At 45.7% G+C, this 12,920-nt stretch overlaps 1 protein-coding gene across 2 annotated transcripts in view; it reads left to right on the top strand.

Moving 5' to 3' along the window:
- The window catches only part of MB21D2 (Mab-21 domain containing 2), a 56,867-nt gene that overhangs the window by 26,084 nt on the left and 17,863 nt on the right, over positions 1-12,920 (top strand). The window contains exon 1 of one of the 2 annotated variants that reach the window (XM_026855187.1): positions 1,660-1,678. The exons of the other annotated variant lie outside the window; for it this stretch is intronic. The gene's annotated coding sequence lies outside the window, so the exon portion shown is untranslated. Of the gene's footprint in view, positions 1-1,659; positions 1,679-12,920 lie in introns of those variants that run through there. 2 annotated transcript variants of the gene reach the window in all.

The following is a 12,920-nucleotide window of genomic DNA, read 5'->3' as shown; positions in this document are numbered from 1 at the left end:
GAATTTGTGATGAACCTTTGCAGACAGTTAGGTATTACAGGTCTGTTGGTGTGGTTTTCTGTATAAACTAACTAGCTGATATCTTACTTTGAAGCTATTCTGTAGATTTCCATCATGTTTTTAATCTTTGTAGTATTATTGAAGCCTATCTAAATGCTACTGTGAAGTTTTCACTTGACTTGCAGATATGTGGAGTCTCTGACAGTGTTTCAATAGAACATTTAAATATTTTTGGCAAGAGTGCTGCATATATAGAGATCTAGAAAGGAGTTTAAAAATAATTTTTGTGTGTTACTAACACCTCCTATATTGAGACACAAAGTAGAATCCTGTAAGGTGGTTTTCCTTTCTTTATGCTGTCAGGTTTAACTTGCTGCACTGGATTCATCCTGAAGAACTGGCTACTTTCTCTGCTTCTACATTGAGCCTATTGCTTTCATGCAGTGCCAGAATAGTGGCTGCAGATACTAACGTCATATCTTCTGTAAAAAACAATCTTCTTAATAAACCAAAACCATGCAACTTCCCCTTCCCTTTCCTCTGGATATAACTTTTCTTTTTTTGTATGTAATAGCTAGCTACCTTTTAATCTTGTTTAGTTTTCCTTGGAACTTACAGCTCCCACTACTGATGTGCCATTTCTCTGGAACAACTTTGCAAATCATTTCCTTTACTTGCCAGAGTGGATGCATGTCCCTTCAGGGTGGTGGAGGGCACAAGCTACAGTATGCTGGCAGCCTTGTTTTGGTTCCTGTTTCAGAGGGGGTTTTTGCTGTAGTCTTGCATTTCTGCAGACCGCTGGTCAACCTTCTTACATCCTTTTGTGTGACAGTGGGAGAGCCAAATGCTACTGAGTCAGAGGTTATAAACAGATTGTGAGGATCAGCTGCAATGGCTGAAAATTTGGTACCCTGAAGTCTTAGCGACCTTGTGCAGCTCTGCAACAATTGTTTTTCAGAAGGGGACCTGTCTTTGACTTCTTCCTATGGTGAAACAGGGCTTATTGCAGGGGCTTATCCCAGTACGCTGGGATCGGGACAGGATGTGTCAATAGTGTCTTCCCAGTCTTTGCTGGCAGATGAGAGCAGACCTTCCTTAGGCAATTCCTGCTTTTTCTAGCTTTTGTTGCTCTGAGAGACCCATCTACCCAGCAATGGCAATGAGCTGTAGAGCCCTGCCATCCATCCTGTGTGTGGATGTGGAAATAGGAGCTTCCAGGCCACCAATGGGGACAGCTTGGAGAGATTTGTCATGGCACAAGGAGTGTAGAAGTGCTTCATTCACATTTGGTGCCAGATGTCTGCTTATTTCTGGCTACTGGAGTAATGCTAGCTCTGGGGTGGGTATGGAAAAAGGGATTTGGGCAGTTAAAAGCAGGATGGGGAAGAGGGGTCAGGCCTGGCTGCTCCTCAGTGCTTTACAGGATCTTCTTACAGCAGAAGCCTTAAGGGGCTGGGTGTCCTGCTGCAACACCCAGGGGCAGCCCTATGGTCTGTCCCCAGATTCACTCCTAACTACTCTCCATTTTTTAACATCCATGTGAAATATGTGCAGGTCTGACCTTACACGTGCTTAGCATGAACAGAGCCAGAAACACGCCTCTGAGCATGGGAAACATGCCTTTCCTGGGAGGTCTGGCCAGGAGCACAATTGGAGCCAGTCCGATATGGATTGCAAGGTCAGGATAACGATTAGTCCTATGCTTCCCCTTAGCTGTAATTAGCTGTGGTGATGTCACCCTCTGTTCTGACTTCTTGCTGGCATTAATTACAGAGCTGCAAATTTCCTGCCTTTCCCTTTTAATTTCTCTCTGGGAAACTCAGAATTTACACCCTCTGCTTAATGTCTGCCAGCAGACTTCCCCATCACATGCTACAGAGCCTAGCCTCTGCCTTGTAGCACTGCTGGAAATAGGCTTGATTGGGGTGCTTGCTCAGGTGCCTTTCAGAATATGAACACTTCTGGGTTAAGAATGGTCCCTCTGCTTCTCTTGAGCTTGTGTCCTTCATTTTGGATTCAGTCCTGAGGAGCAAAGGATATTTAAACCCCACAGTGATGTTACCCCTCCCTTTAAGGGAATTCTGTCCCCTCTAGGAAATGCAATTTCTCCATCTAAGCTGAGCTGTAGCCTTAATACTAGTAACTGCAGAATTGGTGTAGGAACCGTGAGATGAGCCTGTTTCTGTTGGAGATATCCTCTCAGCTGGTGGGAGAGGGTTTGGGAAGTCTGAACTGGAGCAGTTCTGCATAGCTTGAGTGGCCTCAGATCTCCTAGTTCTGTAAGGACCCTTTACAGCTCTCCACTTGGACTGCACCGCTGATGGACTCTGCCTGTGCAGCTTACACCTTGCTTCGGGGGCTGTGGCTTGAACCCAACCAGTAGTGGCATCTCTGTCATCCGTGGACCCTCATGATCTCTATGCAGCCTCTAATTATTTGGGTCAAATGGGAAGGGCAACAGAGTTCTGCTCCCCAAGCAGGCTACCCTAGGCAGCTTCTGTGATATACATAGAAGCTGATGCAGAATGTGAGGAACCAAGGATCTGCACTAATACTCCTCCATTTAGAGAAGATCATAAAAATATGGTTCAAATCCTGTTCTGAGGAAGCTAAATCCAGACCATCTGTAATGGTATTTTAAGGGTTTATTTTGGTATTGCTGGATGATATTTGCTCCTGATCTTCGTACTTGTTTTGCAGCCATTTATTTTCCTGGATGACTTCTCAGCCTTATGCATTTTGCTCTGTACAGACCTCAGCAAGGTGGCCTTGTGGCTTCTTCAGTCAAGCATCTCCCAGTCAATTGTCCTTTTGTTTTGGGTGTTTCTCCCATTTCAAGTGGGGTGCGTCTATCACAATGAATCCATCAGTAACATAAGGGGGAACATATCCCATAATCAGGAACGTTCTGTCTAGAGAGAAGTGTTTATTATACACAACTTGTTAGGGACTGTCAATCAACCAGACTCCCTTTGTTACTCCATAATGCATCATTAATGATGGCTGCTGCTGTGCATTTAATTTCATTGCACACAAGGGCCTTGTCTCTGTCTCCCCATCCCCTTCCTCCTCTTTATAATCACCAGCACAGAAGAAATTAATAAATCGATCCAGGGAAGGAGAGCTACAGGCTTGCTATAGGCTATGTTTGGTGTCCTTGTTCTCACTGAATTGTACCTTACTCCTGGAGACATCTCTTGGACGTCAGTAGAGCTATTTTGGGATTACTACTTGCTCTGCATCCTGAGGAAGGGCATTGGTATCTGCCCGCACACATAGATGAGCATGGATAACTGATCATGTAAGGCCAGATGTATCTCATGAAAGTGATCTGTTGAGTGCTGGGAATGCATATGCCTCATCCTTTTCAGCTCTTCATTTCTGCCCCCACCCCTGTGGATCTTTGAGTTCTGAGAACATGGTGATGTTTGCTGATTGTCATTTTGCTCATTCAACCCAATTTGCTGAATTAACTTGAAAGAACAATATTCAGCTCCTCCAGGGCTTGTGAAAGGTGGCTGTGAGAAACAAGCTTACTGGAGGCTATAAATTCACTAAAAAATTCAGTTCTTCCCCTGGATTTTTTAGGAAACCACAAATAGTGGAAAAAAACCCCAACCCTGAAAATCCCCAGTTAAGACTGCTGAGAGAAAAGGCTAGTTGTAGTGTGTTTTGTTTGTTAAATAAACCTGACTATGTGGTTTGGGATTGGCCTGTTGGAAGCCCTGAAGCTGATTTTTCCCTACTGTCAAAGTTTGCAGCCTTCATCTGCAGCTGAAATTCAGCACACCAGTAACGGCTAGGATAATTCTGCCTTCTGGCTGGAGTCTGCTAATTGGTTCTGGTTGGTCTCCCTGTCTTATTTCTTTCTGTTTGAGTATCTCTAGGGCTTTTTTTGAGCAGAGAGAGCCAAGCTCTGGTGTGAGCTGTGGATAACAAACTCTTTGGTTTTGTTGCACTTTCCAGGATTAGAAATTACTCAGATTGCCTGGGTTCTTTCCTGCTCTGTAGAAAATCCAGTCCTATTTTGTGGTCCTGAACCAGCTGCCTGGTGTCTATCTCAGCACCACATCTTGCATAAGTCTTTCTGTGGTACTTGCCTGCTCATATTACGTGTTCCTTAGGTGCACAAGACACTGACATGTCTGTTCACATGGCAACCGTGGTTTGTGTGGTCATTCCAGCATGAGAGCAAGGATGGCTTGCATTGAGGGTAAGACACCATCACAAATGGTGTCTGCTCCATTGTCCTTGTTTTTTCCAAAGGAGGTCCCCTCTTTGTCCTGATACCTGTGTCACAGAAAGACCTGTAGCTCCTTCCCATCAGTCCTGAGGACACTGCATAGCAATTGGAGGAGAAGGACATTCCTGTCAACTTCATATGGACTTTTTTAATTCTCTCTCCCCACATCCTTGGCTCCAGGCCATAGTCTTTTGGGATTTCCCCCTGGCAAACAGCTTTGGCAGAGTGCTCCAGGCTGGGTTCCAGCTTGTTCGCCTTTGTCCCGTGTGTGTTGGGGCAGCCAAGCCTGGCTGTGGGTTTCCGGTATTGCTGGATGGGATCCCACTCCTGTCCATCTGCATGGGCACGACCTCTCCCTTGTGTAAAAGTGAGGGAAGAGGAAGCTATGTGCATGCCCTCCACTGGTTTACTAGAGGGAAAAGCTTGCATCTACTGCTCATGGCCAACAGTTTGGCCTTTCAGTCAAGAAAGCATCCTGTTTGGGATGACAAAGGCCATGAGTGGAGCTGTTTTAAACATCTGAGAAGCAGAGCTGTTGCAAAAACCTTTGACCATTTTCCAGCTGAAAGGAGTAACTCACAGAACTGCTTTTGCCTGGATTTTCCATTGTAAAGGAAAAATAACAACACTTGATGTTTCTTTCTGGAGCAGAGTACTTGAGGGTTTTTAAATGTTTTGCGTATTTTCTATTTGCTGTTCCTGTGCTCAACTATCTGAAATATATTTAGATTCTTCCTCTTGTGCATAATTTCAGAGGCTGTATGACCTTTGTTTCAAATCAAAAGGGAGTCAAATTTCAGAATGTTTAAATCCTTGTCTTAATGGATTTCTTTTATACTTCTCTGTGGATTTGTTTGATATTTTACAAACACAGAATGTAACACAGAGGGGGACAAATTATACCTTTTGTTTCCAATTTTTTTCTAAGACCCACCATTTTATTAGAGTCATGTTTCTGGAATTGCTTTTTCCACTCTAAGGTTACTTTTTCCCTCCAGTCAGCGCTAATTCTGGGGCCTCCAGTGGCTCACCAATGGACCAAATGGTCTTTTGGTGCTGGGCTGTGAAGTCATTTTCCCAGGATAAGAACATGCCCCTTGGGTTAATGGAGTCACCGTGCGTTCACCATGATGCTGAGGGCATAAAGTGGCTCTCAGTGTGATAACTTGTGGAGTTTATACAATTTGGTAGAGATCCTAAACGCTGGGAGGAAAGTGTGACCCGTCTTTCCTAAAGAAAAATAAATTGTTAGCTTAAAATTTTATTGTATTCTTTGGTTTGACTGTAGGCTGAATTCAGCCCTTGGATTTCAGTAAATGTATCTAGTAAAAAGGATTTACCCATTTACCTGCTAATACTTTCTTCTCCTTTAGTGGAAGGTTCTTCAGAGACCTTGCCATGCGATAAATGGGTGCTGAATTTCATCTGCAAGACATGCTGTGTGAGAAGCTTAACTGTCTAGGTCTTTGTGATAGTAAGAGACTCAGCCAAAAGTTGGTATGAGAATGAAACTCAACTTTGCATTCTGAGTTCTTTGCTGAATTTTGTTCCCTTACATCCAGTAAATTTTCAGGCTTGCTTTATCTTGAGGATAGAGCTGTAAACCTTGATACTTCCCCCTTGTCCATGGCTAGTGTAGAACAAATAATTATGGAGTCTTAAATCACTGCTTGAAGTGTAGCATCAGATCATCATTCCCTTTAAATGTCTCTGGCACAGACTCACTATCTCTGATTTTCATGTCTCACCAGTTGCTATTTTTACGTGTTTTATATGGAAGAGGCTGCACCAAATAAAGCTATGTGTTGTAGTAAGTGCTTGCAGACTTTAAAATGGCTCCCACTTTGCTGTGTACCTTATAACCTGAATTCCCAGCTCAGCTTTTTCCCCATGCCAGGAAATGTCTCCTGCCTTTGAAACTCCTCTGGAGAGATGAAAGATTAGCTTTATGCTGTCAGAAGCTGTCATTTCTGGCAATTAGAAATAGATCAGCTGACACCTGGTAGTTTTGCAAGTGTCTTGCTTTCCTGCAACTGCTTCAATTCTGGCTGGTTTTGAAGATTACATGCAGGGTAACTCTTCCTGATTACCCACATGCACTCCTAGTTTCTGGCTGATATTTTCAGGCTCTTTTTTTCACTGTTGGTGAAGTTTTTGGTAGCTAGTAATGCTGCTGTGAGGTAGCTTTATTTGTAGTGTAAGAGGGATAGAAGTGGTAAATTTCTCCCTCCTAGTTAACCCAGTCTCTGAAGAAGGAAACAGAGAAAATAGAAGTTGTTATTGCTGAAGGCAGAGGCAAATAAAAAAGCAGCTTTTATTGCCCTAGAGATCTGTCCTGTACTAGGTCTAGGAGGAAATATGCAGCAGGAGCTGGAGAATTGCATCGATGGATTGAAACTCTTTGCGTGCCCTTCGGCTACATCTTTCATTAGGACGTGCCTGCCAGCCCTCTGCTGAGCACCGATCCAGACCCACCTGTCTGGTCTTGTGCTCTCTCCATATAGATGCTTCTGCTTTCATCTATTTCTAGGTTAAATAGTCACCTGAAATGCGCAGTTCCCGGAGGAGACACAGTCAATGTTAGTGAAAGGCTAGGATCTGTTTCTTTGTATTTTAGGTTGAATTTGGATTATAAAGTTAGTGTGGGAGAGCGAGGGGAAGACTGAGCCATGGCACTAGGAGGAATGCAGCCCTCTGTGGTGACCTCTGCATTGCCTCCAAAGCATCCTGTATGTATGTGAAATTACAAACTGGGGCATGGTTATGCTGCCAACTCCAATTTGGCTTTCTCTTCTGTCTCTGAGCCAGTATTTTAGCTGAAGTAGAGCTAGCAGGCAGTTAACCTGAGTGCTCTACCTTGGAGATGCGCTACCCTAGATAATAACGGAGTTTCTACCAAACTGTTGTTTGAAGGAGGTCTCCTTGACAACTAAGTTTCTTGGCAGGGATCTGTTATCACTGGATGGAAGCTAAACAGAGAGCCTGAAAGGTAACCAAATGCCAGGAGCTGGCCTGTCTGCTATGTCAGACATCTTCAATGGCAAAGGCAGAGGAGGGTCTGCCTGTGTCCAGAAATAGCGAGGCAGTGAGGCTTTTGGCTCCCGGTGTGCACGTAGATGGGAGGAAGGAAAATGAGTGGTCTCAAGGAGCACTGTGTTCAAAACTTTGTTTTGTCACAGGCTCTGAGCCCCTGAGGGAGCCTTTTGTGAGAGGGTCTGAAGGGTGGAAGACTCTGGGCTCAGAGGCTGAGTGTCTGTGCCCCTGAAGCATCAGCTAAGTGCTGAAAAAGGCCAGGACTTGGACAGATGGAGTAACGCAGAGTGGAGGCAGGGGAGCCTGGCCTTGAGCCAGCCTGTGGAATGGGGTGGGCAGATCACAGAGAGGAACTGGAGAGAGGTCAGAGGAGGATAATCCTGAAGTGGCAGTGAAGGCTGCAGCTGTTGATGTTAGAGTATGGCATTGCAGAGGTTTGCTTGCTGCTGTGCTGTGGGTATCAGCAGAAGTCTGCCAGCCCTGAGAGCTGGGTGAAGTGGGATGCAGATGGGCTTGTCCCCTTCCTTCAGTCAGTGTCCCAGGGATGTTCTGGGACATTCAGCTGAAGGTGGAGGAGCCTGGAGGTGTGCAAAGCCCTGGACAGAGCCTTGTCCAACATGGAGTGGGGTTGTAAGATCTATGACAGTAGCTGGAAGGGAAGGCAGTGTGCTGCTGGAGCTGGCATTTGGATACACTGGTGTGTGTTGCCTTAGAATAACTGCTGAATTCAACTTGCGTTTTTGTCTCCCTTTGCACCGTCACAGTACTGTGACCTATCTGAATGCTTCTTCCCACATGCCCCAGTGGGGCCAATGGGGCACTCTGGAGGGAATGGTTGACCCATGCGGAGCAGGGAAGCAACTGAGAAGCCCAGCAGTAAAGCTGGTGAGCAAGTGAGGGCTCTCCAGGCCCCTGGAAGCCACTTGCTACTGTCCCTGGCAGACGCATCTAAATTGTGCTGCACTGCAGGACCTGGCAGGCAGGCAGGCAGTGGTCCCTGTAATAAAGCCTTTCACTCCTGATCTCTGTGGCATTCCTAACTCCTCTAGTACAACTGTATGTTGCTGCTGTTTTACTTTGAGTCTGCAGAGAATTTGGCTGGGTGAAAGATGTGTGAAGGGGTGTTAGAAACTCCATCAGAGTTCATGGTGTGAAAGTGGGCACCTAGAATATCACAGCAACGCAAGGGCCATTAGGAGCTGGGATGACTGCATCCCTGCCCTCCAGAGAAGGAGATCTCTGCCCTGAGAAGAATCTGCCCTGCCCGTGCCTTTCCTAGGGCTGCAGACAGATGTTTTGGAAGTGTTTTCCCAAGATGTCACTGTCCCAGGGAATAATATATGGGATCCTTCTATTCCTTTCTTAGGAGAGCCACCTCTCCACCTCCCTCTATGAGGCCCAGTGCATTTTATTTTGCCACTGTTTTACCAGGTAAATTTGTAGAGAGAGCTGAAGCGAGCTGTCCAAAGAGAACCTCAGAGGGAAGAGCAATGAGCTGGTTTGCTAACCTTGAGGCACTCAGAAGCTGTGAGTTAGACTCTAAAAATAAAAACTCCTGGTGTATTTTTATTTCTGGTCTGTTTTCTTCAGCTTTTTAAGTCTTCCTGAGCCTCATCTCTTTCGGGGTATTTTTGGTTATTTGCAGCTGTGATGGACAGGATTTACTAATTTCTTTTCAAATATTTAAGCTGAGACTTTTGCCCCATTTTAGGATTCCAGAAACTGGGGTCTTCAGCAAAAGGACAGACACAGAAGACAAGTCAGAATTGGTAATATGTCCAAATGCTGAGTATTGAACACTTGTCATGCACCTCCAGCACATCTTTGCTTAGTGCCAGGACCTGAATGCAATACAGACACTTGTCTGTGGCTCAGGATTTGGAGGCTTTGGGATGCACAGGTCTGTAGGTGTCTGTTAGGTTGGTACATGGAGGTGTTGGATGGGGATGGATCTTCTGTGTCATAGCCCAAAAGAGTTTGTAACAAAACATAACAGTCATTACTGCCCAGCTGTCAGGTGCTGTTGATAGCTACTGTCTCAAAAGTGCAGACAGGTCTCCATCTTCCTCTCTTTCTCCACTGGGAAGTTTGAGATCTGGCTCAAACTCTGCCAGCAATTCTGTGCTGGAGCTAAGATCATCCTCAGCCCTGCTTGTTCTCATTCTGCAACTTGGGATGCGCTGGAGCAGGCAGATCAAATAGTTACGAAGGGTGTGAATAAGCCCTGGGAAAGAGCAAGCAGGCGGCTTGTTTTATGTTTTCTTCCCTGTGTTTGTGTGAGTCACGGAGCTGGCGGTGGTCCTGCTTTCACCTCGCAGAGAGCAGAAGTAAGTGTGTAAGAGCCCCACGCTAATTTGCTGAAAATAGCTGAAAGCCAGGCTCTTAAGAGACTCACAAGATATTGCAACTCCTCTATGGATTCTTTTTCTCCCCTCCACTTAACAGCTTTTAAAAGACAGTAGAACAGAGGAAGAGGGTGCATGCAGCCCACAGTGTGTGGCTGCCCCAGCCCTCACCTGGATGGCACGTGTGTGTGACCTTGCAGGGTGCACATGAGTGACCACAGGGCAGTCAGTGGGACGGTGTGTGGAGACAGACATTTGAAGCATCAGAGAAGCGGTAAAAAATGTCTTCCCCTGTTACCCTGGAAGCTGCTGGCATACCATGCCACTGTCATGGCAGCGGAGGGGCTGGCTTTCTACCATCACACACCATCTCTGCCCTGAGCAGTCAGGTGCCAGGGCGGTTTACACCTGAACTGGTGCAAGTCTCCAGCAGTTGTGGCATGCCCCTGCTATTCTCCAGTGCAGGAGACAAAATATCAGTTGAGTGCTTTGCAATGGTGCCAGCTCATCATTGCATTTTTTGTCTCTGTTTTTAATCAAAAGTAATGTTACATTTTATGATCTCATTAAAGCTCCAGCTTCTGGAGCCAGTAGATGATGCTGTGAGAATCCCGGCTTTGTTTCTGAGCAGGGGAAGGAAGTCTAGAAAAACACTCTAGCAGCTTGTAGCCTGGGGGCAAAGGTAGCAACAAACCCCATGTTCCTTCCATGTTTCCATGGGCCAAGCCCATACATGAGCTCCTGTTACAGGTTTTGAACACAAGAGTTGACAGAGCAGCCCCTGATCTAGCCGGCATGTTGGGAAAAGCAGGAAGAGTGCTTCGACTTGAAAGGGATACAAGGCTTGCGTGATGGCCATGTATTCAGGTCAGCGCAGCTGAGCAGAAGGGGAACTAGGTGAGAGAGGCTGCTGTCACTTAAGCCATTGCTGTGGGGAATGCAGCTGTGGTTTGGGAGCTCACTGAACCAGGGCTGTTAATGTGCTGAGCATCTCAAGCAAGTGAGAGAGGCAGCCACCTCCCAGCATTTGTCCTTCATGCAATCAAGTGATTGCTCTTCAGCAACACAGGCTGCCCTGAAGCCCAGTTCCCGCATTTCCTCCCTGCCTTAAGCAGTCTTTGCTTCACTTGTTTCCACATTTGTTTCTTCTGTTATGCAAACTCTGGTCTCAGGTCTCTGAGCTGAAATACTCTGGGCTTTCAAAAGCATGACTCTGAATTGCAATCTCTGGCTCCCCTCTGCTGTGTGCCCAGCTCATCTTACCCTTGTTAGAGTGAGCAACAAAATCAGGCATCTGGTGCGTGTTGCAGTTCAGTGCTTGAAACCCATGTGTGTCTTATGAAGTGAAACAATTTTGCTTTAAACCCAGATTACTCTCCATTGGTTTCTGCAATTATTCCTCAGGGAATCTGCAAGCTTTGTGGCCATGTGAGGGCTCTGTTTGCCACTTCATTCACTTCTTGTTCCTCTGCTATTTTGCAGAAGTGTTCCTGGCCTCAGGAACCTTTGTTGTCCCTGATACCCTGACTTCCCCAAAGGAGAAGATTTCCTTCTGTGGTCTGCAAGCTATCCTTCCACTGAGCCCCCTTGAAACAAGTGATCTGCCCCTCACACTGTCCGACTGCTGGGGCTAGGCAGACATGCTCTGTACACCACCCCTTTCCTTTTAACTGGGGTGGAATGGGAAAATGGGTATGGATTTTCAGAGTTATCCATTCACCTCCGTTTTCCAGACTCCTGACTGAGGATGGGTTGGAGGGGAACAAGAAAATGACAGGACACCGCGCATCCTGTCCTGGAGCATCAGTGTACCTATACCATATGGAGTCCTGTCCAGGGGTTACGTTCCAATACCTGGAAACCAGTTCTGGAGCTTGAAATGGGCTCACTGGTAGGGTTGCTTCTGGATATGTTCGTCTTGAGCCAGCAAGAGGTATCCCAGCAGTATCTCCATGAGAGCCTCTGAGCAGTGTTTCCAGGGTGGGAAGTATTCTGGGGTACGTGTCCTAATGAGAAATATGTGTTTGTGTAATCATTTAAGGTTTCTGCTGGCTTACAGCTAAGGTGTGGGTGTGACAATAGCTATTTAAATGCAGCTTCAGAAGTGTTTGTAGGAGATACCCAGCATTCCCTGAGAGCTGATTGCTGTTGCTTGGCACAGTGCTATAGTGCGCATGGTGGCAACGTTACTAACACATTGCTTGCGGTAGCTAGTTTGCTATTTCTGTAAACTCAGAACTCAAACAAAACTTGGCTTTGTTCCTTTGAAGCTCCCTCATCCCAGATGTGTTATGCATTGCCAGATGCTCGTAGCTGTCTGTGTTCAAGCACACACATCTAAGGGCGCATTAAGTGTACCCACTAACCACCCTGGACTCGTTCCTTTGCTTGCCCATAGCTCAGCAAACACAAGGACGCTTTGATGGATCTCAGTACTACTGGTGGCATCGTGCTGTAACCTCCTACCTATTCTAGAACACATTGCTCACAGCAGAGTCTGAATCTCTGAGGAGTCACACTGACAAAATAGGAATAAATTTTTTTTGAGTAAGAAGCTAGTTTTGGCTTCCAAATGTCCCTGCTATTTAGGTCCATTTTATATTTATTTCGTTCAGGAATTTTATACACTGGATTTAAAAATTCAAATATCACTTTACAGGAACACTGGGGTTTTTTGTTTTTCTTAATGCTTTCTTCCCCTCCCCCATCTCTGGCCTCTCCACTTATCGCACTGAAAGAGCTCCAGAATCCCGTCCCGCTCTTCAGACATACAGCGTGGATGGATGTGTATTCCTGTACTGCCTTTGCATTTAATTCTGACTGCTCCTAGTTTATTTTTGCTGTATTCACTCTGTCCTGAGGATGAAAATAAATAAGGAAAATTGATTAGTTAGGCATTGATTTCACCTTCACCTTTAGTCTGAATCACTGGAGGGCTCTGTCCTTAAACTGAAGGACCTGCTTCCACTGAACATAGGAACTGCTCCTCTGCCTGTGTGCAGGTGTGTGCTTGCTGTGAGTTTGCTTGCTTTTCAAGGAAGAAATAGAAAATCTTAATTTTGAACTAAATTTACCTGCAATGATTCATTCAGAGCACTGCTCTCTTCATAACTTATTAACATGCATTAGCAATAAATTCTTAACAGTGCTTCTATAAACAGCAATTGTTCTGCTTTGAAGCCGCGATGCACGCTGCCTGCTCAGTTATGCTGCTGTGTGAAGTGGCACAAATACTCAAAGAGAAATGACACAAAAGGAGCCCTGTACAGATGGCTTAGACAAAACACTGGCCTTTCCCT

This window comes from Athene cunicularia, assembly GCF_003259725.1.
Source record: "Athene cunicularia isolate RWA chromosome 9 unlocalized genomic scaffold, athCun1 chr9_part1, whole genome shotgun sequence".
NCBI lineage: Eukaryota > Metazoa > Chordata > Aves > Strigiformes > Strigidae > Athene > Athene cunicularia.
Note: the sequence above shows the minus strand (reverse complement) of the source record. Positions and strands in the feature narration are given on the sequence as shown.